Source organism: Chrysochloris asiatica, unplaced genomic scaffold, assembly GCF_000296735.1.
Source record: "Chrysochloris asiatica unplaced genomic scaffold, ChrAsi1.0 scaffold00432, whole genome shotgun sequence".
Classification (NCBI taxonomy): domain Eukaryota; kingdom Metazoa; phylum Chordata; class Mammalia; order Afrosoricida; family Chrysochloridae; genus Chrysochloris; species Chrysochloris asiatica.
The window spans coordinates 917,916-923,816 of NW_006408950.1; positions in this window are offsets into that span (position 1 = coordinate 917,916).

The following is a 5,901-nucleotide window of genomic DNA, read 5'->3' on the forward strand; positions in this document are numbered from 1 at the left end:
TATTCAGTGAGAACTCTTTCTTCCCTCACACACATTTAAACTAAACTCTCTCTTGAAACCTTGTAAGCCAGTCACTTCATGCCTTTATCACCCCTTATTTTAGGTAGCCATTGTCTAAGTTGCCCGTCCCTATCTACCCTGTGCACAGAGAGGATAGCATTGATACTTGATGTGAAGACTCCTTCCCTCTCTGTTAGTATTTAGAGCTACTACCTCCATGAGTATAGGTCAGGTTCATCAAAATTGTAGCAATTTACCCTTGTTTCCTTTATCCAAAAAAACTTTTTTAAAAATCATCCTCTAGTCAAGTTCTGATTATTACATCATTGAGACTGGGTCAAATGAGTGTTGTCTGCAAGTTTGGGTGTTCTTGTGCATCTCTGCTCACTTCATATCAGCTGGATGCTTCACTTTCAGCTCTAGCCCTCTGTTATTTTGTCCTTGTCCATGGGCTCAGATGTCCCCAGGTCTCTCCACAGTTTGGACCAATCACCCCTTCCTCTTCTCTCTCGCATCTCCAGGTCAATGGGAGTCAATGGACTGTGGTTGAACTCAGCCCCTTTCTTCATTGTTGCCTTTCCCCCTCTTCCACGCACCAGTAGACAAATGTAGTTGCCAGCAAGCTTACATGCCTTCTCATGTGTTTCCTTTGAGTTTCAGTATTTGAGGGGAGTTTATCCTGAAGGAACTTGATTGCTTGCCTTAATAGCTTCCTAGTGAACAGCTTGGTTATTCTTGTAGTAGACAGTCATGCTGACATTTTTGTTCTGGGTTTTGTCTGATGATCTTTCTTTGAAGATGTATCTTCTGTCACTCTAGCTGTTCCAGGCTGGTCTGCTTGTACTTGCTAGTGGGAATGTTTTACCTCAGAAGGTTCTGGATGGGACTCAGGATTCCAGCTAAGGTCCTATACTCTGCAAAGGCTTTGCAAGAGACCTATTTCACTGGGCAAATTCTAGAACCCATTTTAGATATTCCAATCAGTTATAGGCTGAAGACGGGCTTATAAGATTTCTGTAATCATGTTTCCCAACATTCCTTTCTATCCCATTCAAGTGTCTATTTTACAATAGTAGGCAAGGGAAACCAATATTCATAAGACAGTCAAGCATTTTAATATTAGTTCCCATCGTCAAACTATGCCTAGATCCCTGTATCACAGAGCCATTGTTCCAAGATTAAGTATGCATCACTATTTACCTCTGTCCCACTTAGGCCATGCAAACCTGTCTCAGTATTCTCCTATCTATCTTGTTCTTCCGCCTCCTCCCCTCTTCTTGTATTGCCCTCCCCAACACATGAACTAAACCCCCCACCTCAACCCCAGTGTTGCGGTTACCTTATATTCCATGAACTTTTCCCTCCATTTAAGACAGTCTATTTTATCCTGTAATCTACCTGATCTTCTCACCACCTGGATCTCTGTTCCTCTATGTTTACCTTCTTTCACATTGTAATTGTTTTGATCATAGACTGACCTCCCAGATCCTCTGTTTTTATAATAATTTTATTCTGTTCTTGACTCTTTCATTTGTCGACTGAGTTCAGGTTGATGCTGTCATGTACGTCATTCTGTAGTTGTTATGTGTTCTTGTTGGTTCTCAGTCCACAGAACTTTCTTTAGGATGTTTTTCATAGCAGGGTTGGCTTTTGCAAAATCCCTTAGCTTTTGTTTATCCTGGAATGTTTTGATTACACTTTCATATTTGATTGACAGCTTTTCTGGGTAGAGGATTCTTGGTTTGCAGTTTTTTTTCTTTCAGGGTTTATATATGCCTCCCCATTGCCTTCTTGCCTGCATGGTTTCTGTTGAGAGATCCGAGCTTAGTCTGATTTGCTTGCCTTTGTACATTACACTTGTTTTTTCCCTAGCTGCTTTCAGGATTCTGTCTCTATCTTTGATTTTGGAGAGCTTGATTATTATATGTCTTTGGATTTTCTTTTAGGGTCTATCCTTCTTGGGGTCCATTGAGCTTCTAGAATGCTTATCTTTTCACTTTTCAGGATGTTAGGAAAATTATCTTCCAGAAGCTATCTCCTCTGTGAACTTGTGTGATTCTTCCTGTTCTGGAATGCTGATAATTCTCAAGTTATTCCTCTTCATGTTGTCCAACATTAATCTTAGACCTTCTTCAGATTTTTTTAATCCTTTTTTTGTGCTTGCTCTTTTACCATAGTAGTGTTGAGAGATTTATCTTCTAGCTCACTAACTCTGGCTTCTACCTCTTCAGTTCTACTCCTTTGCACTTTCAGTGTATTGTCCATTTCTGATAGTCTATTATTAATCATTTGGCCCTCTAGGTTTTGAATTGTTTCCAATGCTATATCTATCTTATTTGATTGTTCCTGTAGCACTTTCCCAACTTCTTCCTTATTTTTCTCAACTACATTGTATAGTGTTTTGGTACATTTTATAGTCATTTTTTTCTGAATTCCTTCTCAGGCATTTCCAATGCCTGCCCATCTTCCAGTATGGAATGCAGTCTACTTCCAGCTCATTTGCCTCAGTCACTTTATATCATTTCTGGACATGTGCTGATATGGTAATTTGTTTCTGTTTTTTAGGCATATTCAGGAGTTATCTGTGGCCTAAATACTTAGATGGGTGTGTATATTGTTATTTTTTATGCTTTTTTATTGCCTCTGGGTAGATGTGATCAGGAAATGGGCTTCTCTTTTCACTCTTTTTCCTGAGAAATTTCAAGATGCCACTGTTGGTCATTGTAAAGTAACTCAGGATTTAATTTTCAACCTATTTCCTTTTTAGTCTGCCTGTCCCATTCCACAACCCCCATTCAGACCTTTTTCCTACTAATAAACACTTCTGGGCTGGCTGTGGTCATTTTGCACTGCCATTTGATTTTAAGTGGAAAGTGTGCCTTTAAATTTCATGGAGATCTGTGCACATGCATAGGCATAGGGGTGGGGGTAGAGTGTCCACTCACTCAGGCACCCCCTCTAGTCACCAGAATGGAGCTGCACAGACGGTGAGAGACCAATGAACAGATATTTTTTTTTTAAAAGAATGTCCACACTTTTATCTCCATGGTTCTGTCAGGCGTCGGTGGCTGATCTTTCCCCACTTGGTCTCACCCAAGATGGTGGCTCTGAGAGCACCTGAGGGCCTTTGATTAGAAAACACTGGATTTATTGCTTCTGCTACAAATTGCCCTAGCTGTAAGCCTTCCAACCTTCTAAATATTCCTTTATATGTGGTTCAGTAGTGTAGTGGTTACGAATCGGGCTGCGAACCGCTAAGTCAGCACTTTGAAACTACCAGCTGTTCCACAGGAGAAAGATGAGGCTTTCTGCTCCCATAAAGATTTACAGCCTCGGAAACCCTGTACAGGGTCACTATGAGTCGGAACTGACTCCATGGCATGTAACAAAATGTGGTTCAGTTTAAGACCATTCCCTGAGCCTGCTTGGTCCAGTATTCTGTGTTGTTGCTAACTGAGCTCCTCACTGCACTTCCACCCTCCACGCCATCTTGTTTGTTTTCCCCTCACCTCTTTGCTTTTCTTTTTTGTGTTATCACCCTTGTCTATTTCTGTATGTAATTTTTATTTTGTCTGTTTTGAAAAAAAATTATTTTCTGGAACTTTGTTCTTCAAATCTTGCTTCTTTCTTTCAACATTATTGTTTTGAATTGAATTATGTCCCCCAAAATGTGTGTTAAAAACCCTAACCTCTATGCCAGTTGCTGGGTCCTGATGTGTTGCTGTAGTTTTATGTGCTAGACTTCAAGGTGGGTTTGGAACCACAGTGTTGGCAGTTGAAGCTCACCAGTCACTCATGGGAAGTCTTATACAGGGCCAGACTTGAAAGGGCACAGCAATAACAACATGCCAATGGTTATAATCCCAACTTGGAAGGGATTTTCTTTGTTATGTTAATGAGACAGGATTAGTACAGGGTATGTTTTGAGTCTATCTCTTTTGAGATATAAAACAGATTAAAACAAACAGTTGAGATAAGGAAATAAGGAAAGACTGATTCAAAACAACATGGAGGTCACCAAGAAACCAGGGAGAAATTCTATTTTCCATGACTTTATGGAGCCCCTTGTGTGTGTGTACATCTGTATGCACATATGTTGTTGTTAAGTGCCTTCAAGTTGGTTCTGACTCATAGCGAGCCTGTATAGGGTTTCCAATGTGCTCATATAAATGTGGTGGTTATGTGCCATGGAATTGGTTCCAACTCATAGTAACCCTGTATAGGGTTTCTGAGGCTATAAATCTTTACAGGAGCAGAAAGCCTCATCTTTCTTCCACAGAACGGCTGGTAGTTTTGAACTACTGACCTTGAGGTTAGCAGCCTGACTTGTAACCACTACTCTACTAGAGCTCCTTATATATGGATGTAGTTCTATATGTAACTGTATACAGATGTATGTATGTGCATGCATGCATGCATGTGTATTTATATGTATAATAAGCCCTAGTACCAGCATTCTGGATTTGTACTTGTTGTTGTTGTTGTTAAGGGCTGGCGAGTCAGTTCTGACTTACAGCGACTGATGAACATGAACCATCGACCTTGCAGTTCAAATGGACTTTACAGTTCAGTGCATTAATTCACAGTGCCACACCACTCCTGTAACCTCCTAAACTGTGAGAAAATATATTTGTTTGTTAAGGCCATCTGCTTGTGATGTTTCTATTATATCCATTGCATGAATATACCACAATTTAAAAAAATCCATTCTACTGTGGTGGTCATCGGATTGTTTCTAGTTTTGAGTTCTTATAAACAGAGCTATTTATACAAGTATCATGGTCACAATTAATACATTTCTTTTGGGTATAATTAGGAGTGGAGTCATAAAGTGTCTTCATTATTGATTAATACTGAATGAGAGTCTCTCGTGTTCTACATCCTCACCCACATTTAGTATTGTCTCTCAACCTTTTTTTTTTTTTTTTTAATCTCTGTTCCTAGAATATTATCTTTAACTAAGATAGAAAAATAAGTCAACCTGTTTCCCAGATGACTTGTGTATTAATTTCCTAGGCTAATGTAAAAAAAATATCACAAAGTAAATGGTTTGTAAGAACAGAAATGTGTTGTCTCACTCTTCTAGAGGCTAGAAATCTGAATTTAGGGCATCACTAGCTTTGTGTTCTCTTAGCTTCTCTCCCAGCTTCTGGTAACTCCCAGTGTTTCTTGGCCTATACATGCATCTTCACATGTCTGTCTTTCACTGTCTCTGTCTTTGTATCTCATCTCCTCTTTTATAAAGACATCAGTCAGATATGACCTCATGCTAACTGATAACATCTTCAAAGACCTGATTTCCAACAAGGTCATGTTCACAGGTATAAGGGGTTAAGACTACAACATAAATTTGAGGGGACCACCAGCTGCTCCTTGGAAACCCTGTACATGGTTGCTATGAGTAGGAACAGATTTGGCGGCACTTAACAACAACAATATAATTCATAACAATTTGTAATAAAGGACATCTCATGTGTGTCACTCTACTGCAAGCATGTCCATAAGGTTATGAGCAATGCCTAAGTGAGAATACCAAAACCTTAAATTACTTCTGACTGATGTAAATATAATAAGAATTCTTGGGCTTTGGTAACTTTATTATTGAAAAAACAAACAAAACAAAACACAACAACACACACACATAAATTTTTTTTTACATGATTATTATTACACTGTTGTGTTCTGATGGCCTTGTTAAGAACCACTGTCTTTTTTAGCTGAGAACCTGTATGTTGCTAGAACCTTTAAGTTTGAGTGTATTGAGCATCTCTTTACCCCAAAGCCATGACCATCCAATATCTCTATTAAAGCTTGTCCCTTACAAACACCACCAGCAAGGGGGCAAAGAGATCAATAATGTTCCCAATAATGCTCCCATGGTACAGCTCCAGTGATCCCGCC